Raw genomic sequence first — 25,150 nt, 5'->3', positions numbered from 1 at the left:
TTGTGTGGCTGTCCATCCAGCAGCTTGCATAGCACACTGATGGAAGGAAACCCAGACTCCACATCCTTGGGGTCAGGACAGCCATGATGTGACTGCTGTCCCCGCACTGCTCATTTTTACAGTAGCCTTTATATAAAACCTGATGTGACAGATGCCTTCCTGTCTCAGTAACCTCTTCACTATGGGGGCCTTGGTGGTCCCCCTTCAACTGATGTAAGGCCCCCAAGCTTTCCTTATATGTGTGCAAATAGGACAAGAGCTCTCTTGAAAGAGCAGCAGTGGGTGTATACTTTTTTTTTTTTTTTTGGTTTTTTGAGACAGGGTTTCTCTTGTAGCCCTGGCTGTCCTGGAACTCACTCTGTAGACCAGGCTGGCCTCGAACTCAGAAATCCACCTGCCTCTGCCTCCCAAGTGCTGGGATTAAAGGCGTGTGCCACCACCGCCCGGCTGGGTGTATACATTTTTAATGTGAATGCAACCTTATATCCTTCAAGAACTGTCTAATTTTCTCCATCATGATAAACTCAGACCTTTAACAGCTTTTCTTCTTCTGAGACAAAATCAGTGTCTTTAAGTTTATTGTGTGTGGAGATCGTGAGTGACAATCAGTTCTATTCACATCAGCCCATATGCTCACCTCAAAAAGCTATGGCTTTATACTTTCCCTAGGCCTGAAATGGGGAACACATGAATGACATCTTTCTGCAGTCTCTGACATTATCATAAAATGTTAATACTAAGAGTATCTAAGAAGCACATCATGATTCTAAAGAGTGACAAGAAATTTAATATGAGTTTTGACTGCTGCATTAAAAATCTAGATTCTAAATATCAAATACTTTGAAAGGATAATACTGCCTATATAGAAATACTGTCTGTCAAAACCTTAGTATATGTCTTAATTAAAACTGAAATAAAATCCATGAATGATTCTCCTAGACTGCCATTATTTCTCTCTTTGCTGTTATTAAAAATATTCACTGAAAACTAGTGGAGAATTCACTACAAAGAGAATGAACTTCATGACTTTGAAAATGAACAACTTAGAAATTTTATTTGTTTTGTTCTATGTATGTAACTAGGTGTCTTTTTTTTTTCATTTAAAGCTATCCATCAATGAACTGAATATTTCCTTTGTGAAGAAAACCAGAATATTTTTCAACAGAGCCAAAGTCAAATGCTATTTGCAAGAAAGTTTGCAGACTGGGAAAATTCGTGAGAATATGAGGAAAAGCAAACCACAATGAAGCAAGGAACACAAGGCTTTTCTGTTGTCTGTGTCATCTTGAGGGAGACTGCGTGTCTTTTGAGGCCTGAAGATGACATTGTCAACGTGAGCAGAGTCTGCCTGGGCTGTGAGCAGAGGAGGGAAGCACGGAGAACATCACATCGTCAGCTCTAGTTAGACACGAAGGGCTCAAACTAAAACAAGCCATGGATGTGAGAAGGATGCTCAGGGAAGTGGGTCAGTGACTGACAGAGGTGCTAGAGAGATGGGAGAATTCAGTTAACAGTAGTCAGAACTACTACATACATGTATGGAACTGTCAAAGAACAATTTTAATAAATATCACGATGAAAGCAAGGAGTCCAAATGTCTAACAGCAAAAAGTCCATGAGACAGATATATTTATATGCATAGATAGTATAGTGCTCATATATGTATATATTTTCATATATATTAATATATTACACACACAGACACACACACTCACACCTGTAGAGCTAAGTACAGTAAGAATAGTGAGTTATAGTGCTTGGTTTCATGGCTTCAAAGGATAATTTTGTATTTTGGTTTTAAGTGCATTCACCTATATTTGGCCAAAGAGTTCTTTTACCCACTGTCATAGAAGTTAGTTTAGCTAGGTAGAGCAGAATTGCTTCAGAAAGAGGGGAATTTCAAAAGGATGAACAGGGATTGTAAGTATATTGTGAATTATATAATTTTTCTCATTCATCCTTTCCTGTATTCTCCAGAGGTTTACTGAAACCTGTATCATCCTTATGTTTATTGGAGGATGTATACATGCATATATTCATAGAATTATTAGATTTTCCTGGCATAATAAAATGACTCATAAATTTTATACTTATTTTGATACACAACTTCTACTCCCCTCCTCAACTTTGGGATATCTTCTATTGCTATAAAAGATCAAGGGAATACTAGGCTTTATTTATTTTTTAAAAATCTTCACTAACCAAATGTTTGTGTGTGCCTGTGTAAATGTGTGTTTGTGTATGAAGCTATTCATGTGTATCCGTGTATGTATGTGTGCATGATTTATTGTGCATGCTTATGCAGATGCCTATGCATGTGTGTGTGTGTGCGTATTTTCATGTACATGTGCTTCATGCATGCATGTGTATGCATGCCTTTGTCCGTGTGTGTATGTGTGTTTGTGTATGTGTGTGTGTGTCTTTGCACTCCTGCACGTGCATACAGGTGCCACTGTAAGGCATATGGACAGCTTCTAAGTTCTTACCCTGGTAGATTTTAAAAGACCATGAACATTTTGAGGAACACTTAGGTAGTGAAGATGGTATAGTGAACAAATGGGGCACTCAATTATACTGCAGGAGGATTCTTCACAGTCTGTAGAATTACAGCACCAAACAATTCACAATCTTTCTCCAAATGGTGAGAACAACGTGAGAAGGGAAAAGAGATTGAAGTAAACACAGTTTCCAGTGGAAATTTCCCAACAGCGACTTAAAATCTACACCAAAATGAGCAAATGCCGGAAGAAAATCTCCGCTCTCCTCCTTTCCTTTACTGAGCTGGTTTACTTCTCCCATCTTGGTTGGTGTACTCACACCGAGGACGGCTGCTACACAGCCAGAAGATCACTGCTGAAACACACATTGTCAGCTGGCATGTTTGGGGTGGGTCTCTGAACTTACTCTGGCATGAGTCTTTCTATTTGTTGAGTATGCCTAAATCTACTTGCTTGCATTACTTGAATGGTATCTTTAACAGTCAATGGGTTTATATGAGTTGTTTTCATTTGCAGTATCCAAAGGTGACTCTGGCAGATACGAAAATGGCTCTGAATTATGAGAGAAAATCCTGGAGGGGATTTGTTTCCATGACCTGAAAACCAACCTGCCAAGCTGGATTCCCCTAATTCTACCTAATAAATTGGACCACAGACACCTAGTTGGAGGGCTACAGCTGTTTGGAAACTGTTGAAAGCTTTGCCTTGAGCACTGACTCTGGATTCCATCCGTGCCACCTGATTCTTAATTCTTTTTGAACGTTAGCGCTCTCATCTGTAAGATGGGGACCTCAGAGTTCTCAGCTACCTTTGTGAGGATGCAATGGACAGCTTGCAGGTGCTAAGGACGGTGGTCCCTGGCACTAGCAGAGGGCAGTAGACAGCAAGTTCATGATTGTTTCTTTAATAACGATTTACTGTTGGTTCCAATGCTACACACACTTTTAAACACTGCAAATGTTAATTTTGGTTATCAAAGCCCCCAGTGCCAAATGCAAACTAGTTTAGTGCATCTTGAGAGTCTTAACATTTTAATCCCAATTAAAACTAAATGAGCATTGAAGCAGTGTAACATACTAACAAGCAGAGAGGAAACCTGAACCCTGCAATACTACATCTCGTATTATGTAAATACCATTCAAATGAGTCCTAGTCAGGGTGTGCTACTGCACTAGCTTTTGATCTGCCTTTTATTTTCTTCATTCCCTGAAGCAAGATACTGCATGGTAAAACTAATCATTACAACACCATACAAGTTGATCAAAGCAAAAGGAAAACGTAAACAGGAAAGAGGTCACTGAAAAATAAAGAAAACAGTTCCGATAACAGCATACTAAAATCAAATTACACTCTTTTTTAAATATTTCTCATCGGTGATAGAAGGGTCAAACACCAAATAAAAGTATTACATATAGAAAAACATTTACCGTATGTATGGGTGTCACTTGTCAATGTGACCTTCAACTAGAAAATGTCATCATTAAGTGGCACTTCTTGGAAGGTTGTCCTTGATGGAGTGATGGGCATCACCAAGTAACACAGAGTCCTTACTAGTGAGCAGAGGCAATTGTTTGCCCAAGAACATCTTCAGGGGAGATAAAAATGATCATATCCCAGTATTAGTCTTCTCTGAGCAGTATAAAATAGAAAAGAACTATGGCTTAAGTATAGGAAAGGTCATAGGTCACTGGTGAGGAGCAATTAGTGGCAAACGAGTGAGGGGCTCTGCCATCAGCCCTCATGGGATCCGTGTCAGCCACAACACAGGCAAGTCTGAAAGGAGGATTCACACTTGATCTGAGATACCTGATGGCTGGTGAGTCGTCAGGATGTCATAAGAAGCTATTTGTTTAGCTCCTTTTGGCTTCCTGGACCCCAATTCTGCTTTTCATATAATAACATCTTTCCCTTAAAAACACCCAAAGCAATTGCTTATTTATGAAATGGCCTGATAAATGATTTGAGGTCCTTCCCAAAATATTTATCAAGTTAGGTTTTCCAAGATAAGAATCAGGAATTCTTGCATATTCTAAGGTATCATTCAACTGTCTAAAAATGCTTACTTTCTGTGCCTAGCTAACTTGTGATACATTCATATGTAACTCAGAGATCTTTTTTGTTTGTTTGTTTGTGGAAACCCCTTCCCTGGAATTTGAGGTGTGCCTGATCAGTAGAGTGTTGGCACTCAACATCACAGATTGGAGAAGTGCTCAGATCTGGTTTCCCGACAGCATGTGAACAGAGCCTCCTTCTTCCTCTTTGTTAATTCAGGGCCTGACCTGATACATACTATTAAGGTCAAAAATGAATCATGGTGATCAGGTTTGGATTGGAGTTTGATTTAATCACCAGCACGATAGCTGTGTGAGTCTGTCTCCAAGTTACGTAGTCAACCTCTGAAGGGGAGTTGGGCTGTCTCTTTAATTTTCTTTTGACCTGCAGGTTCTAGCACTGTTTTTCCGTAGATTCTGTTCTAATAAATGTTTACTGAATTAAACTGGAGGGAATGCAGAAACAGAGACAAAATTAAGACAACGAGAAATTAAGATAACAAAAGCAATCTACATGAGGAAAGTCACTCCAGCCAAAAGACCCTGGACAATTATTTAAAGTAACTGCACTATCCTTAGGGACTCTTTCAAATACGCATATTTAATCATCTGATGTGTAAGTCAAATCTCAGATATAATTAATTCACTGTCTTAACTTTTTAGCATGCTAGCTTTCATTAGCTGAGGTTCATCTGTAGTACAGCTCATGCTAGTCAAAGCCTGTGAATGCCAAAAAAAAAAAAAAAAAAAAGACAAGAGGTTCTGTGGACACCCTGTAATGAAGGATTTTGCAGAGTTTATACCATATCAGTGGAATTCAAAGGAAGCTTGGAGCAGAGGCTCTGGGTGACTGATCTACAAGGAAAACATTATTGGGTTTTTTGGAAGGCAGCTGCTGTCGGGGAGACCACAAATAAGAGTGCTGACTGTTCAGTTAGTTAGGGGCTAGAACCAGACACAAAGAGAGAGACACACAGAGAGAATTGTTTCAGGTTTTGGTGCTTCTGTTTAATTGCTGACTTAAAGAACAGATCAAACCTACCCTTATGATTTGAAAGGAGCCGAGCATTTTCCTTTGGAATGAAAGGAAGTTTCACACAAGGCACGTCAACTTTTATAGGGAACCCAGTGAAGGAGGACAGACAGGAGTGGGGTCCTCCGGTTAAAGCCGAGGAGTTCTTTTGCATGAATCTTCTAACCCTCCGAGTATACATTTCCCAAAAGACCTTTGAGAAAACATTATTACTTAAGTATTTGCCAAGATGAGGGATATGATTTTTCTCTGAAGTCATTTAACACTTTTAGTAATTTTATTATTGATGGTTCAATAAAACACAACAGTAAGTTAAATGTTATCCTAGGAGAGCCAACCTTTGTCTGACTAGTATGGTAATTTGTAAAAGTAACGGGTATGTTTATGAGCATAAAGGGTTCTAAAAAATAAATAAAATACTTTAGTAGGCAAAACTGAGGCAGTCAGTGTGAAGGGACACATTTTGGGAGATGCGAATTTTAAGACAGTTTCCAAACTATGGGAAAATGTCTCTTCTTCATGGCATATGAATAGAAGGATGGAGTAAACAGCTGGGTGTGAGGTGTAGACATTGGCACCTGGGGCTGGCCTCTCCTTCCAGCACTGCCATTAATTAGTTTTTTTTTTAATACCTCCATTCTATATTCATGGGATAAAGTAGTCAGAAAATCCACACTTTAAGATTCTGCGCAATGTTTAAGATTTTTAATTAAATTTAGTAATTCAGCATTCGAAGGTGAGAATATGAATCCATCCCCTTCCAGTCTGTCATGGCTTCTATGAACATGAAAGTAACTGAAGATTAGGCGCAGCGATATTAGCTTTCAACCTTCGCAGAGCATGTTAAACTTTACAGGCGTCCCTGTAATACACAGATTTATGTTGATTTTGCTGTTTTCTTTTGGAATGTTATTTCCAAGCAGATGATTAATGTCCTAATAACTTGTGTTTTAGTGAAGCTCTCTGGAAGGAAAAGGCGGCTTTTGTGCATTCATTATGTCTACCTGTCTTTGGCAAAGGCGGATCTGATCTGAGGATGAATATCTTACACTTGTTAGCATACACAATGGTTCCTTTTATGGCTTGGATCTGGCCTGCTGTCTGTGACAGAGGTTCTGTTATCAGTAACCCATGAAATGTGCCTTGTTCTTTAATTAGCCTAACATTCAACAGAGAGCCAGAAAGATGCTTTGTTTGTATGAGGTACACTGGATTCACTGTCCCAAACTCCTCCACTCCACGTCAGGTCATACTCATGGACACACACAAACACACACACACACACACACACACACACACACACACACACACAGGAGTGAAAGACAAGGAGAAACAGGGAGAGAGACAGAAAAAAGACAGAGAGAGACAGAGGAGAGTGCTGGATGCCTACAGAACGAACCACTATCTGGAATGTTTAATTGTACAAGGCCTTACTTTATGCTCTTTGTAAGAAATTTTTAATTTTTTGGAGAATCTAACACAATGCCTTCTGATCATATCATGTTCCACTCCTCCACCTTAGGCTATGCAGATATATTTGTGTTTATTGATGGATGCTACATCCGTGAGCTGCACACGTCATATATGGGAATAAGAACGTGGCCATGAGGTCATTGCTCAACTCCTGTTCCCATCTCTCCTCTTGCTTCTCTGAGTGAGTCACAACTCCATCTTCTGTGTGACTAGCTGGGAAAGGTTATTCTCAGGAGTTAGTTAGCATGACTGACACATAAGAGGATGATTGCATAAGTTAGATTTTTCCCCCTCAAGTTGACAGTACCTTTCACAAGTGCCTTTTAGGAACATGGAAATCTGACAGAAAAATGAAGTTTTCATTTCTGGAACTTATAGCTTTTTTTTTTTAACTGTTGTCCTTTAATTGCTTCTGCCTGTCATGCTCAATGAATTCTACAATCCGTTGTTCAGAATGGTCTTTAGAAAAATGAGTCTTGATGAGATGTTCGGTCTAAATTCATGCCCTGTTCAATTCAGCCCCTGATACAGTTTAACAACGAGAAGAGAAATGCATCGGTATCCACAATGCTGGATACTGATCAAAGGAGCAGCGTGCATGCTGCAGGATGCTGTGTATATGACCTGCATGCTGCAGGATGCTGTCTATATGACCTGCATTCTACAGGATGCTGTGTATATGACCTGCATGCTGCAGGATGTTGTGTATATGACGTGGACACCTCAGGATGCTGTGTACATGATGCTCATATGGTCTGTGTAAATCTTCCAGAGGCCACACTTTAGACTTGAGTATCTAATTCAAGTGATGAGAGTAAGCATAGCTCTGAGTGTTCTGAGAGATCACAAGTTCCGGAGAGGAAAGGGAGGCTGGACTGTGATTCAGCCCAGTGTTGTAGGCCTGGGAGAGAATGCTGGGTTTCTGCAACTCTTTCCTTTTATGGCTAGAGAAAACAAATCCCAAGGAGAGGAGATATCTCCATTTTTTCATGAGACCACAGATCCTCCCATAAACGTTCTAAGAGACCAGGACAGTGAGGGTTTGGGAGGGTATAAATTACAAGGCTTTCCATAGGCAAAGCAGAGAGGTTACCTTGATTGAAAACATCTACCTTCTTTTAGCACTTTGGTCTTTTACGCCCTTCTGAGGTCATCATGTGTGGGATTAAGTGTCAGAAAATTATAACTATGAGGTCCCAGTACCCATGTAGAAAAAGGTATGTGTAAGTAGAGAGTACATGCTGTAAGCACAGTGTAGTGCTTGCCTGCAACCCCAGCACCAGTTGTATAGTGACAGGCCAATACTGGAGTTCATGGGCCACTCAGCCCAGCTGAATCAGTGGAGGGTATGAAGAAAATACGCTGTATGATAGTCTCAAAAATACAAATATTTATTAAAGATAAAGATGAGAATGGAAGACATTTCAACATCTCCTGGGTTATCTCACTAGGAGGAACTGAAGCGACATTGAGATTCAGGGCCCCGTTCTAAATTCAGAATGCTTTCTCTTTATTTATTGTTTTTAATGTCTGTGTATTGATAAAGGATTTATTGTAACTACAGATTTTTCCTAATCAAATCTCATGTATGGATTAAAGGCTGATCTCAAGACCTGTCTTTCCCATAATCAAACCTGAATGCAATGCTATGTTTGGAATTCCAGAGCTGCACGTTAACAAAATATTCCCAGCATGTGGCTTACTAAATCTACCATTATAAGCTATTTTCATTTGCATCAATGAGTTAGTGTGTTTTCCGTGTGGAGGAAATAACTATCACACACACAAAATAAAGCTCTTTATTTTTTTTTTAATTTTTAAAGCTCGTTATGAATTTCTAGAGGTGAGCTACACAATAGCAGCATTACAAACTAACACAGAAAACCTCTTTAAAGGCTTTCTGCATTCCAGAAAATATATACTTATCACAGATCATAAATGCAGACTTGGATAATTTTAAACATATGGTGAGTTTCTTCTAAAGTACTTATATTTTCAGATCTTTAATTATGCTCTAAATCTTTTTCTTGTCACAGAATAATTTCGCCTTGAGAATTTGTGTAGGTAAGACTGCTACTTCTTCCCTCATAATATTTATGGGTGTTGGATCGGCTTACAATTTGCAATTCATTAATTCAGAATATAATTCCCCATAACTAAGGAGTCTCTTGTCTAGTTATTCAGCTTAGTAGTGCTTCATTACGTTAAACTATGAGCTGCAAAAACAAACAAATTATTTCTCAAGCACTTAACAGTCAATACGTTATGGAAACAGCCTGGGAAGGTGTTATCCTTACTCATGGCTATGAAGTAGCTTCAGTATTTACTGCTCAGCTGTAGCATGGTGTACGTGGGCTGTTCTGGGCTCCAATTAGGTTCCTTAGTAATCATCATGGTCCATTTCCATGATAAAAGAAAACAATTGGGAACTGTCCTTCTGAGGTTCTTTAACATGTGTTGTTTCTGATATTTTAAGTGTGTTTTTTGCTTTCATATTTATGTTAGCTAAGTAGTATTTTTGATGATATTTCCTATTTTAGTTTTCAAAAATAAATTTTGAAGCCTGGCTCCTGTTTTCCTTTTACTCTGACAATTACGAGGCAATCCTTCTACACTCAGGGATGTCTGTTGATTCTGTTTATAGTATTAGCTAAGCGTATCACAGTTCCATCTCCAACATGGCGCCATAGGGGTTGCATGACATCTTGACTTTCCTCCCAGCACACCATTATTTATCTTTGCCTCATGGAAGAAGCTCCAAAGCACTAACAATGGGACTTTGGGGTTCTATTCACTACAATGAAATTCAAAATTAAGGCTTTCTGAGTAGGATGAGGCTTAAGAACCAAATTTTGTTCTGAAGGAGAAATAGTTAAGAATAAAAATTTCTGTTTACAGAAGATTTAATTTAAATTCTTAAAATATCTCATAGAGATATATACTGATTTTTCCTTAAAGTTATGATTTGCAGAGCAGTTAAATATATCATGGTTTATCTGTGCAATAAATGTGATTCTATTATTTAATAGATCATTACATATCAACATGGAAAAAATAAAGGTTACCATGAATTTTAAAAATATGGAAGTATGTGAAATGTCATGCTTTTGTAAAAATGGTGATATATTGAACACACTGATTTGATAAAATGCAGGAATTTCTACATTGTATATGTGGAAAGGTCTATCATCATTACTGCCTCACTGCCAATACCACCACCATAACAACTAGCACCACCACTACCACCACCGCAACCACCACAACCACAACCACTGCCACCACGACCACCACCACCACAACAATCAGCACCACCAAAACCACTGCCACAACCATCACCACAACAATCAGCACCCCACACAACCACCACTACAACCACAACATCAACCACCACCACAACCACCAAAACCACCACCGTAACCATCACCACAACAACAGCCAGCAGCACCACAGCCACCACAATCACCACCACCACAAAAACTAGCATCATCATAACCATCACCACAGTCATCACCATCACAACAATCACAATAACCACCACCAGAACCACTGCCACCACCACAACCATCATCACAGGGCCTTTCTACTGCTGTGCCTGCCGTAACATTGAAATTTATAATTGCACTGTTTCACATGATCCCAATAACAGTTCATTGGATAAGATAGTATTATTTCAGGACTTTACATGTTTCTCAGAGCTAATCATTCATGGAACTGGTACTCAAACCCATATAGGTGATTTTCACTCTTAACAGACAAGCATTTACTCTAGTAAAAGTTTTAAAATATAAAGTTGTAGAATAACTTTGGCCCTCTTTGGTCTACCTCCATTTCAACTTTCCCCTTTCTTTATCTTTCATTTATTCAATTTCTTCACTAGGGAACAACTGAATTTTAGAACTAAATAAGATCTTCAAGACATACAACACATCCCTCTTATTTGCAGTCAGCTGCTGTCTCCTTAAAAAAATCTTCTTGTTTCCACCCTATGCTCTTCCTCATTGTTTCCACTCTATCCCCTTCCTCCACCAAGACAACCATCCTCATTATTATTTTCACAAGCTAGACACATCTACGTGAACTACAATAAAACTACCCCACAAATACTTTTCAGTTCCTGCCTTATTTACTTAGCATGATATGTTTGAGACTTACTCATGTTGCTGCATGTTAACAGCCCAGATATTTTATTTTGGAAACAAGGTAAAGAAATACAGGATATTAACTACTTTGTGTAGAACTAGATTGGGGTGATTTTTCATCCCTGAACCAGTATGCTTTCCATTTACTGTTGACCTCATCTGTCTTAATGTCCATATGGCTTTTGAATCATCAGAGCCCTGCAAGGGCCCAGTAAAACCTAGTTTCAGCTGTGGGCTGTCTCTATTAGTCAGGGATTAACTAGAATCCAGAAGCCACACTAGAGAGAGTGGTTTTTTTTTTTATGTGCAAAATATTCAGTATAGAGAAAGAGTTACAGAGGTGACAGAAGGGCTAGGAAATGAAGGAGGAGAAAGAATGATGAGTTAGAAATTGGCAAAGGTAGCCCTTAACTGTCCTAGTACCTAAGGCATAGAGGAGAGCAGGTGATCATAAACAGAAGCCAGAGTCCCCAGATATGGCAAAGACAACAGAAGAACCATTGGGAGTAGTTGCCATTTCAAGAGGCAGATTGGGGGAGAAGAAATGCTCTGGCTTCTTTCCTTCTCTGGACTACCATTCTTCATTAGTGTAACTCACCCAGAAGAAGCACAAGAAGTTTTAGAAAATGTAGTTTCAATGCTGTACAGAAGAGAGCAGAAAAGGAGAATCTGAACATGACTAACAGTTGTCTAGCACATGCTGGCCCATCATAATTTGTTCAACATAGTTTGGGGTTAAGATTCCTCACTACTTAAGTGTAATCTCCTGAACAATAAAACCTGTTTAACTGTAGCATGTCTTACAAATATGCGATGTGTGCTTTACATAACAACATAATTGAATACTGTAAATGTCATGACTTAGTCACTCAACAGTGTTCTCAGGAAAATGTAGAAAGGAAGCGAGAGAAGGAGCTTTTCCTCTCTTGCTGAAGTAAACACAGATCAACAGAAGATACTGGAAGAGATGATTAGAAAGACTAACAAAGAGAGTGGGTTACCATCCTAGGTAATGTTTCATTAGGAAACAATATTCATAAAGCATCATGAGTGTCACTGATGCTGTTTAATGTCACCTGTTCAATGTCACTTGCAGTCCCCACTCCATCTATTCAGTGGGATGAGATTTGTCAGTGGGGGAAATGAACAGTACCATTACTCGAGTGCTTTAGGAGAGCTGTTTATGTTGGGAGAGAGATCTCTTATTTCTTGTCATATGGTAGTATTGGCGTTTCTGGCCCCCTTGTGAATAGATGGGGACAAATAAATTGTCCTGCATAGTAAGCTGTAAGGCTTTGTCAACTCCAGCACTGGGCTCTTAATTGCCCTTCAGACACCTTCTTTCCCTCAGTCAAGTAAGTGGCGAGATTTCAGAAGAAACTTCACTGTCAACTTGGATTTGGTAGGATCAGGACAGAGAGTGCAGAGTCCTTTCCTGACTCTGAACAGGAAGGGAACAATGAAGATAATATTTATGACTTCAAGTCCCAGAAATTCTGGAGTATTGCTGTAGCAGATGCGGCTTCTGCTGACAGCTGCAGGGATCTGCTTTGCTCTGTGTAAAAAGCACAAAACTGCAGTCTATCAGCTGGTACATGGATATTATTTATTTAGTGCTCAATGGAGTAATTATGAAAATTATCCCATTTAAGTGATCAATAACCAAACCGAGCTAATGACACACCCAAGAGATCATGAATAATTGTGTCATTGATGAAATTAATCATTCTTAACTTTTCATTAGGAGTTTAAGGTGACAAATGATAGAATATGTATTATCATCTGTGACATATTTAGCAGAATAGTCATATGTAACAGAATAGCCAAATCTAGTGAAACGAAAAGTACATTCATTTCCATGTATATTTATCATTCTTCAGGCAAGAACACTTAACATTCACCAGCTTTGCATTTTATAACAATACAAAGGTGAAGATAGTGGCTCACTTGCACAGTCCTAACCCTTAAGAGGCTCTGGCAGGGAGATCGAGATTTTGAAGCTTTCCTGGACTAGATGGTAGGACTTTATTTCCAACCAAGGAAGCAAGCAAGCAATCAACCAGCCAACAAAACAACCAACCAACCAACCAACCAACCAACCAACCAACCAACCAACCAACTGGCCAGGCAGCCAGTCAAACAACCCACCAACATACAAACCAACAAACTAACCAACCAATAACCCAACCTACCAATAACCAACCACAAAACATATATACAATATATTACCACTGATTAAATAAACTTACTAAAATCATTATTAAGATGCATAAAAACATTAACATCTGCAACAACAATTAAAGAGGAAAAAAGCCATGAATTTGACAGAGACATGGTGCAGTGCTTCATGGAGGGATTGGAGGAAGGAAGGTAAGGGGGGTATGATGTAATTATATTATAATCTCAACAAAATAACAAAATGTATTCAGCAAAGAGTTTAAGAAATTTACTTCAAAATACATGTGTGCATTTTAAAAGTAAAGATTAGGCTATTCTAATAAGAAATTACACATAGTTATTTCTAAGTGTTGAGAAAAGCGATGAATAAAAAGGACACATGAATATCAGTGCAAATGCCTGTTCCCTTCAGGAGGGCAGAACCAATCATAACTATAAACTGTTTGAGGCTAGCTCTAAAGCATCCCAGGGCTCTTTGCTTGAGCTTTGCTTGTGAATTCTTTGCTTGTGAGCTTTGCTTCTAATTTCTTACTGCCCTTCTGGCACCAAGCTATGCCCCGGATCACAAAGAGCCACATATTGCTGAGATTAAACATTGCATCTCATCCTGCTGATCTTTTCTGCCCTCTTTTACATGTGGCTATCTGAAAAGCAGTCTGTGGCAGTGCTTCTGCTTCTGCTAGCAAAGCAGTAAGAATTTAATGGAACATTTCTTCTCATTTGTGACCTGGAATGTCCATGGCTGGTCCAGATGCACATGGATGTTGGCCTTAGGATTTCTGCCATCTAGAAAAATTCAAAACTCTTATTGATGGTTCAAAGCACTATTAAGAGTAAATAATATTGTATGTTTTCTGCAACTGCATATGATACAATTTGTGGTTTTCAAACAATTCACATCCTACCCCTAATTTTAGGGTCTGGAAAAAGAAGTTACTGTATTAAGAAGGGATTGGACTGAGGCCCCCCCAGAACATGAAGAGCAAATGTGCAACCCAGTCTCCACATGGGTCCCTCAACAACTAGAGCAGGGGCTATCCCTAAAGCAGTAGCCTGACTGTGGAATCACTTCCCCAACAGGGCTGCCTTATCTGGCTTCAGTAGAAGAGGATGTACCTAATCCTGCAGAGAACTGAAGTGCCCTTAAAAACAATGACTTCATGAAATTCGCAGGCAAATGGATGGAACTAGAAAATATCCTGAGTGAGGTAACCCAATCTCAAAAGAACACACATGTTATGCAATCACTGATAAGTGGATATTAGCCCAAATGCTCGGAATACCCAAGATACAATTCACAGATCACATGAAGCTAAAGAAGATGGAAGATCAAAATGTGGGTGCTTTGGTCCTTCTTAGAAGGGGGAACAAAATACTCATGGGAGCAAATAAGGAGACAAAATGTGGAGCAGAGACTGAAGGAAAGGCCATCCAAAGACTGCCCCACCTGGGGATCTATCTATCTATCTCATATACAGTCACCAAACCCAGACACTATTGTGGATGCCAAGAAGTGCTTGCTGATAGGAGCCTGATATAGCGTCTCCTGAGAGGCTCTCCCAAAGCCTGACAAATACAGAGGTGGATGTTCAAAGCTAACCATTGGACTGAGCATGGGGTCCCCAATGGTGGAGTTAGAGAAAGGACTGAAGGAGCTGAAGGGCTTTGCAATCCCATAGGAAGAACAACAATATCAACCAACCAGACTCCCCAGAGCTCCCAGGGACTAACTCACCAACCAAAGAGTACACATGGAGGGACACATGGCTCCAGCCACATATGTAGCAGAGGATGGCCTTGTAGGGCATCAACGGGAGGAGAGGCTCTTGGTCCTGTGAAGGCTTGATGTCCCAGTGTAGGGGAATTTAAGGACAGGAAAGCAGGAGTGAGCGGGTGGGTGGGTGAACACCCTCATAGAAGCAGGGAATGGAGGATGGGATAAGGGACTTCAGGAGGGGATAATATTTGAAGTGTAAATAAAGAAGTATCCAATAAAAAAAAAAGGAAAAAAACCTGAAGTGCCAAGGTAGGGGGGATACCTAGAGGGGGAACACCCTCTCAGAGGAAAAAGAGAACGGGGTTGGGGAGAGACTCTGGGAGGTGGGAAGCATTTGGGATGTAAATAAATAAATAAAAGATAAATAAATAAATAACAGATTAATAAACTAATAAGATAGCAACTTATGTATTATAGACGTTGACTTATGATCTTTATAATCGGAGGCGTTTTGACAATACATGATAAGCACATATTGACTACTTGCTAGTGGCTGACGGATGGCAGTTTTTAGAACAAGTTGTCTACCAAAGAAAATTTGATATATTCAAGTTTTATCCTGATGCAAACCAGATGAGCCAACTTCTTATGTGCGTAACATACAGACAAGAGGATGATAATAATACAAAAGACGATAGCAGTTGACATCATTTTTAGCCCATCCATTAACTGATTGTGAGATGCCAGTAAATGTTCAGGACACACACATGTAAATCTGCCCAATCATAATTAATTTTTGGAGAGCACAGCTCTTTGAAAACTATCTTCTTCCTGGTAGAAGGTCACTGAGAACTACTATTAGGTTTGCTTACAATCACACACACACACACACACACACACACACACACAAAGATTTAGAATGCTAAGTATTCATTTGAAAACATGCAGGGATGGATAATTATAGGCGGGTGTGATTACTGCTTTATCTGTCGGACTCTGGTCACAGACCCTCCCAGTTTATATTAATTGAATATCTGTATTCATGTATATGGATGTATGTGTGTGTGTGTGTGTATATTGTTATCAGTGTTTGTCTTATCAGAAGTGTTATATATTATGTTAATAGACTTAAACAAGACTATGCTCACTTTCAGGCTTAAGATACAGAATCCACGCGGCTGCCCTCAACCCCTCCAATTCCTCCACAGGGTAGCTGCGCCCAGGTTGGTCATTCCTTTCTCTGTGCGATGGCTCCATCTCATACAGAATATCACCAAGCAGCATGTCAGCCAGCAGAGCATGTCAGCCAGCAGAGCATGTCAGCTTTGGGACTTCACCCTGTCTTGGTTTATTTCTATATTTTTTCTTTCTTTTTTTTTGATAATTTTGTTTAAAACCAAATATCTGATACGATGTCCAGGAAACGCTACACAAATGCAAATAGTACTGAATCGTCAAAACTTTCAAGATGTGTTTGAGACGTTTGCTGTTAGACAAACATAAGGCAGCAGCATTGTTTTTTTTTTCTTTTTTGTTCCTTTTGGAAATTTAAAAAATATTTTTATTGATTTTAGAATTTTACAAAATATGTCTTTACAATATTTAACCGTGACTGTTCTCAGATCTTCCCCCATTTCCTGATTTCTCTGGCTTTGTATCCTATTTTTAAGATGTTTTAAAATTTAATGGCATATTGACTCCAATTTGTGATATGCACATGCTTCTGGGTGTGGAAGATTTCAGCAACAAAGAGGTGACATTGGAAGGTAATTATTGAACCACAAGATGCTCTTCCTTCATGAAGTCAACACTAGATTTGATGCTTACCATACAGCCAGAGCAGGGACTTACCCATAAAGTTAAATAAAACCAACTGGGGTTTCCTTGGGCAGTCACAGGTACACAATCAAGAACTCAAGGACATTCACATTTTCAAAACGGAAGAGGGTGGGAAACCTTAGACTTCCTTTGAAGTTTACATCCTGCTTTGCTGTCAGTGAAATCCTGCTGATATTGAGGGAAAGGCTTCATCAGCCAGAACTTTTAATAAAAGAAGCTGAGAACCAATCAGGAAAAACAGAGGGTTTTTTTTTTTCCAAGAATGATGTCCCGTCAGTAATGAAAGGGCTCATCTGATAATCAACTCTGGAATATCTGGGGGAAGGATGAACGGGCTGACAGAAGCGAGTTAAACAGACTGCCTTTCAGTCTCAGAATAGAATTGCCTGCACTATCAGAACATTCATTTAATTTAATTTAATTTCTTTTTGCGATTGCCTGGCTGGTGAGATTACACAAGCTGATTCCTAACTGCAACTGCCACCCCTTCCCCCAATAACCCACACATCCAAAGTCTGGGCTCCGCCTGGAGTTCACAAGCAGGTCACAAGGTCAAAACACCTACTGACTTCTCACGTCATATTCTGACACTTCCAATTTCACTTCTTCATAGCTGCACAACACAGCAGGCTAATAACAGGACACAGCTTTCCCTTCCTCCAAGGGCTATCATTTTTCTACTTCCCTCTAAAGGAGATGGCAGGACCGAGCATGAGAGACTGAACTAGATTGTTAGAGACCATTTAGTAAGGAATGATGGTTTAACAAATGATTTGTGAAAAATGAAAAGAAAAATAAGCAAATAAAAATGCAAAAAACGTATTTTCAGTACCACAAGCCATTGGTGACCTATAAGCCTTCCCTAAAGCATGGTCTGAAGGCCTCACTTTGTTTTGACTATGAGAGCAGAGCTAGGGTGACACGAAGCTCCCATGAGCAAATCACTGAATGTTATCAAGATACAGGGTCTGTGGTCTTTCTCTAGATGCCTATTGCCTTTTGTTTACAGCAGATGGTTGAACAAGTTCTCCTCTTTATGAGCCAATAATTAGTAATATGTGAGCAAAGCTGACAGATTTTCTGAGATGTCCTATGTAGAACTTGTCATTTGTCTCAGAAAAAAGAGAACCTGTCTTATCAGAGCTTTCTTCTCTAGAGCTTAGGTGCTTTATGAATCAGAAATAGCTCACCTAAGAAAGGTGCCACGTTCTATGATATTTTTTCGGACTGAAGCCTCTATCTAGATCATGATATGTTCAATTTACTGAGAAGCATTCAATTTGTCACCAAATACAGCTGATCTTAGGGAAAAAAAGACTTCTTAAAAATAGGTATTCATTTTCAACAAATCTCCTTTGAAAGCTACTGAAGGCCAAATAACAGTATCTTCAAGATCATCTTCACAGACCTGGCAACCCTAAAAGGAAACCACTCAGGAGAGACAGCTTAGAAGAGACAGCACTGACGAATCAGCCAGCCTGAGCCTGAACACTGCTCAAATTATGTCTCCCAGGAGTTCTCAGATCTCCAGAGCTAAGCTCTTACGTCTTTCCCACACATACAAAGGCAGTTGATGAAGCAGCAAAGACAGACACACATAGCTATTTTCTCTGTCTCCACAGCCCGACAAAGATAAACCCTGGAGTTCCTTAGACATAGTGGATCTCATTAACTTCTTGTAAAAAAAAAAAAAAAACCAAAAAAACAACACATTTGTTAAAATCAGCAACTTAATTGCTGCGTCTGGCCACCCAGCTTCAGGATTCTCAATGTCAACGTTAGGCTCTACAGGGAATTTACCAACTGTGCAGACTGGGGATAGTTGTCACGAGTCTTGCTTTCATCAGTCCCTAGGTGTCTTTCATACAGACGAAGGTTTACAGTCACTACGTCCCTCACCGTGTTGCTTTGCTTTTCCTATCATACTTCATCCCTGTGAACTCTACCACGACTGATCTACTCAGAGAAACAGAAGCATGGGTCTCCAGTTTAAGGTTTCAGCTCTGGTCATGGAATGTTAGAAGAGCTGACAGCCCCAGTCTGTACTCTCTGTCTCTCTCATCCTTCCTAGAGACACGGGCTGAGCTCCGCAGGCTCCACACAAACCTTCCAGGGACCGAGGCTCCTTCTGCAGTGATGTTCAGACTCTTGGGTGGGATTCCGGTGTGATTCCGTCCTACCCTCTGAACCTTACCTCCGTCTATCCCTGCCCCTCATGTCTGGCCGTACAGTGCTATGTCTTCACACCACTCAGCACAGATCTCGCCCTTTCGGTTTTAGTGACTCCTACTCTCCACGATTGTGACAACTGCCTCCGATTTATCCACGTGGACATACTCCTTGGTCAGTCCTGTCTTTCAAAGTTCCCCTGTGGCTGCAGCACTCGTGGGTAAGGCATCACGGGTGCCAAGACCAATGCTGGGATTTGGAAACATTTGTCGAATCAATGAACGGGCCCAGTGGGCAGGATATGTGCCATTTATAAATCTGGATGGAGAAGTGACAGATGAGAACATGGGAACAGCTTGAGCGGGTTGTAAATATGTGACAATCAGACCAAGAGTCATGTTCTGGAAACGAACCTCGTTGGAGAAATGTGTGAATGAACGCACTGACTTGAAATTACATTCCTAAGAGTTTCCCTTATTTTTCAAAGGACTACATGAAAGGACTGTGCGGTCATATTTGGAAAGGTGCTAGACTCTCTTAAGTGGACTTTTAAAAAAATGAGTATTGATTTTAATTTTGTGAATGACGTCTCCCCATGGCGGTAGTACTTCCTGTTTACCTCAGGATTTGGAGAGGACATTTATATAAGCAGTCCATTTCACATTAGCACATTTGTACCAGAGTCTTCCAGCCTAATAAGAACATTCTGTGATCTTGCTTTAATCTAATATTTGTCTGTCTGCACCCACTGGATAAACAACGCTCATTAGTATCAAACACGTAGATTTTTTTTTCTCACAAGAGGGATGCTGACCTTTGAAATGTAATCCCGTGTTCTCCAGATCAGCACCTAATATATCACTTCAATTACAGCAAGTGGTTCCTCCTTCTCTCCTCAAATGCAAACACATGTACAAACAAACAGCACTAAGCTGTTGGAAAGTCAAACAATAGTGTGGTGGTTTAGAGCTCTCGACTCCCAGTTTCTAGAAAAAAGGAGATAAAACAGGAGATACCTCATGCAGGCAGTTACGCCTTTGCATTTTCATAATGAGGATGGGGAATAGCATCCGGTATCACATGCTTCCTGCAACAAGCAAATTCTATGGACTATGAGGTATAGGGGGTAAGCTTATGTGTCAAATAAACAAGATGCTATGGCAGGCAAATACACATTAATGTAACGAATCAAACACATTTTCAGTGTTAACATTGAACAAGTATTAAAAAAAGTTTTAGCTCTTTAACCTTTTAAAATGTAGCTGTCAAGATTTTCTGATTAAAAAGGCAAAGTATCCATGCATTTCATGAATGCTCTGACTTTTAGAATTTCATTTGATACATTTACTTTTAAAAAATATTAAATATATTTTCAAAACTATACTTTGTGGGTTTGTAGGGGGGTATTTGAATATTTGTTGTCTGTGTCTTAGTTTAATTGTTACATTCTAAGCTTTTGATACTTTGAAAAGATTCATTAGGTTTGTAATATAAACCATGCACTGGGATAGCTAAAACAGTACCGAAGAAGCCATTTTAAATAGGTTTTGAACTTTCAGGTTAGATGTTAGCAGGGAACAATACATTATTCAAGAGCCACAGGGGTCCTTTCCATGTAAGACAGAACCTTGTAAGTATTTCAATAACAAACAGTTACAGAAGCAAACGTATCCTGCCACAAATTAGGTTCCGGTTGTACATTTGAGGAGCGTCAAAAACCCACCAAGTGCGTAAGCCCGGTTGCCAAAGCCAGCATTGAAATTCCACACCCACAGCTTCACATAATGTCGAAGCTTTATCTGCAAAACGAGGAAGTTGGAGAGATTTTCGCAGCAATTTAAAATATGGAAATAGCTCTCTTCTGGCTGATTGACGACGTGTGTGGAGTAGTGAATGAAGGCTTGAGTTCAGCCCAGAAACACTCCCTCCAAATAGCGGTTCAGGTTTAATCCAGCAGAGTGGCCGCATCTATTCCTCTCGCTCCTCCCCCTCTCTCCCCGAGGCAGTACTGCGCAGGAAGGACTCCCTGGTCAAACAGGGAAGTTGGCCAACGGGCTGGGGCTTGCACACTGGCATCCAACCCAATTACAAGCTTTGGGCACTGCCAAGCCTAACTCACCTCAGGGAGGCAGTTATTTATACTACACACTTTACAGCATTGAGTACATGTCAGCCGCTCCCAGAGTTTGAGACACAGTGCAGACAGTCCAGGCAGTTTAGACATGACTTTGACACAGGCTGAGCAATCTGAATATCTCATTTGTAAAATGGAATTAAATGAGGCTTTATGGGGGACGGAGCCAGAAAGCTTGCAGAGTCCCGTGGAACACATCGCACAGCAATTTATATTTCAATTAATAATTAAAATACCGTTAATTTTTATATTATTGGAAATAATAGAAATGTTTTTTCATCGATGTCCCTATAGTAACTTTGTGAGGAGAATCATCGGAATCATTTTTCAGTCTTTAAGGAGCACAAGTGGACTGTCTTTCAGGGTGTTCAGTACATCCTAGTGGTTTTAAGACTGTTCAATTGTATAAGCATTTACTTTCTCTGAATGAAACATTATGCTAAATTGCAAAGGCCCCTGATGCTGTTCATGATTTGAAACGTTCTGAATGAGACCAGTATTGATTCCACTGGAGTTTCATGGAGATCAGGTTTGCAAGGTACATGGCTTTGTTTTAAAAAGGATAATTGAAAAAAATAATGCTAATCTAAAATAAGCCATCCAGATGATTAACACACAACTGGATATTCATACATCTCTGTTCCTGTTTTTCAGAGTTTACAGTCATGCTGGCCTCTAGCTATCCTTCATGCTGCAGACACTTGAACAACGCATTGCTAAACACTATCTACCCTGATTTCCAGGGCAATAGCTAATACTGAAAGTATTCATATTAAGTTAGCTTTACCACTTATAAAAATGGATTTTCTCTTTTGAAGGGATAATTATAGCCAAACTTTTGACTTTGTGTCTGGAGTTATTTAATGAACTGAGATTTGGGTGTGACATAAAACTGGAATGTGTGATGGTACAATGTACAGCAATTATTCACAGATGGAGAGAAGAGGGGAAGAGTTCGTTTGCTCTCTGTCATGTGTGAATCCATCTCAAGATAAGGACATGGGCAAAGAGAAGAATGGGGCAGATGCCCCTGCTGAAGGGTGTGGGAAGGTCGAAGGTGAGAACTACGAGACATATGATGACACATGGCAGAAGTCAAGGGACCTGTTGAACATGTCTGGGTACCACTCAGCACTAAGACACTGTCCTAGACCTGTGCACAGCATCAACTGTCTGTTAACATTTGTGTCTCACTTTTCCTTCAGGTCCTTCTTCCCTGTCTTTCCCTTGGGCTCTTCTTCCCTCTGTCTTAATCATGTGCCATGTCTTCTCAGTCACTTTCAGACATCTGACCAGTGATCTCCTAGAGACAATGGTGTTATCAGCAGAAAACTGAACCTTCAGGGATATAATACATCTCTTCAAGCTGGAGGCAGCACACCTTAAATCCCTCACTTGATGGTTGTCTGTCTTTTAATCAGAGGCCTCCCTGATTTCCCCAAATGCTCAGTACACAAGTAATATGATATTGTGATCACTTCTGTATCAAATAGAATGTTTTCACTGTTGTAAAAATGTTTCTGATTGCTTTGAAATGCTGAGCCCACATCTGTTTCTTACTGGCTTTGGGTGAAAAAGGGGACACTGTATACTAACTGTACACAGCCAATTTTGAGATACATCTCAGCTTCATCCTGATTTTAGAGAATTCCTGAGAAGAAACTTGGCATCTTAGAATACAGGAGTTATGGTAAGTGACAGACTGACTCATACAAGGATGCTCCGGGGTTCATAGGTGGGAGAATGAATCCAGGTGCAGGGGCTGTGCAGATGTTCTGTGCTGAATCCCAGGGCTTCTTCAATGTCCCCTAACCAGTCTCCTTGTATCTGCCTTTGAACAACTGTCTTAGAATATGATGATGTTGAAGTCCCAGAAAATGAGACATTTTACTGTCTGTAAACCCTTGTTCAGAGAACACCATTGGCATACTGGAATCAGTTTGTACTAGTTGAAGAAAGCTGAATTTGAAAATCTGATTAAACATAATCTCTCTTGAAGTTAAAATGGTAATGATTTATAGCAGAATTTACAACAAAGGGGGCTAATAGTATCAAGCCATCAATGTGTTATCACTCACAAGCAGGTATTTTCCTACTGTGCTCAGCATGGATCCTTTGCGAAGCTGCTGTAGTCTCTCTTCTACTTGCCATGCCTGCACTGGTTCCCAGTGACATGACTCCCATTACAGTCACAGACAAATGCTCCAAGCCAGAGCAAACCTGCGCCATCTCCACAGCCCCAGGAGCTGGGGGTCAATGAAGACAGATGGTAGAAGCCAAATCACAGGAGTATTTTTCTCCAATAATAACACAGCCAATGACGTTCACCCTTATTCCCATTCTAAGCCCCCAGGTCTAGCTAATTGATCATATGCCAGGCTTTGTCTTCTCCTGCACTGATCCCCACCTCCATTGGCCCAGTCTATTCCCTCCAGCTACACTGGTGTCCATGTTAGGACTGATCTATCGCATGGCTCTGGGAAGAACTTCTCACAACATTTTCTATATAAATGGTGCCCTTCTACAACCCTCTCTACAAAGTCAAATACTTCAGAAGAACTGTTCCCTTCTGAGTCTAGAAAATTCCAATTACAGGGCTACCTTGGGGCTTTTGCATCTGTTGCTGCTTCTTCTATGATGCCCTTTCTCTTAGCCCTTTGCCTCCTGCAGGTATCTGATTAAAGGAAGGTTTCCCTGACCAAGGTGTTCAAATGAGAAGGTTCCCTCTCCTCCTTTTTTCCCCTGGTTTCTTTTCTCTCTTTAATTTTCCTTCTTAGATCTTAATGTCAAATGACGTGAGAAAGACTGACTTCATTGTTTATAATTTACCAACAGAACATGGAGACTCCCGTGGGACGTGGAATTCAGGCTTTGTTTCCTTCATGGAGGTTCCCCCTTCTTAGATCTGTAACAGTTTCTACCATGCAAGAAGAGCTCGGGAGTATTACGGAATACATAAAAGTATATGAGGGAGTTTTAACAAGGACTCTGATTTATATATGCATGTGTGCACACATATATGAACCTATGTGCATATATACGCACACTAATAGTGTTAGTATCTAGGCCATAATGTCGACTCTTGGCACTGATAGACATCCATCAGTGGGTCTTTAGTTCAGAATCCTTTTATATCCAGAGAAGTCATTTGAGGCAGTGAAGTGGGGTTGGGGAAGGAAGCATATCTTCGGCATATACTAGTTTACTAGTTTTTCTAAGGACAACACATGGGATCCTGAACCTACCACAGAGCCCGGAATCCTCTGAGCATCAGAAGGAAACCAAGGCAAGACTTGGAAGTAGCTCAACAAGGTGGCTGAAGTCAAAGAAGAGAGAACATATTTTAAAAGGAAGTGGAGATTTTGGTTAAAAAAGAACATGGGAGTTTTCCTGAACAGACACAAGAAGCAAAAGAAGAAAAAAAGAAAGAGAAAAATAGAGAGGAAATGTCATGTGTCAAGTGATAAGTGGGAGGACAGGTATGTGGGTACACTGGGAGGATTCCTGACATCGCTATCCGTCTGCTTCATCCTCCAGAGCTGACGGTAATGCATGTCTTAGTAGCAAGGAGTTACACACTATGATCCCCCATCGTATGGATTTTAGACATGATCATGGGTACATTAAGGCAGAAATACCACTAATAGTTCACATTGATGCAATGCACCTATATGCTAAACATTAAACGGCTGCCTATCCGTACATACATTTTCATGTTTTTATGTCTGTCTTAAAAGGTTAAAAATACAAATTTCGAAAGAAAATCTATTAAATTATATGCACTAAATAGTCACAAAATTTTCAAATCTAATTTTTTAAAGTCATAAAATGTTCTCGTCTTTATAAATATCAAAAGATATCTTCATGGAGTCAATTCTCCAATTCTGTTCTTCCTTGTGTGTGTGTGTGTGTGATGTCT

At 40.0% G+C, this 25,150-nt stretch overlaps 1 protein-coding gene across 1 annotated transcript in view; it reads right to left on the bottom strand.

Annotated features, from left to right (window-relative positions):
• Positions 1-25,150, bottom strand: part of Gpc6 (glypican 6) — a 994,843-nt gene that overhangs the window by 232,372 nt on the left and 737,321 nt on the right. The window lies entirely within an intron of this gene.

This window comes from Grammomys surdaster, unplaced genomic scaffold, assembly GCF_004785775.1.
Source record: "Grammomys surdaster isolate TR1022 unplaced genomic scaffold, NIH_TR_1.0 65, whole genome shotgun sequence".
In the NCBI taxonomy this organism is placed as follows: domain Eukaryota; kingdom Metazoa; phylum Chordata; class Mammalia; order Rodentia; family Muridae; genus Grammomys; species Grammomys surdaster.
The sequence above is the reverse complement of the archived record's forward strand: the minus strand, read 5'-3'. Positions and strand labels throughout refer to the sequence as shown.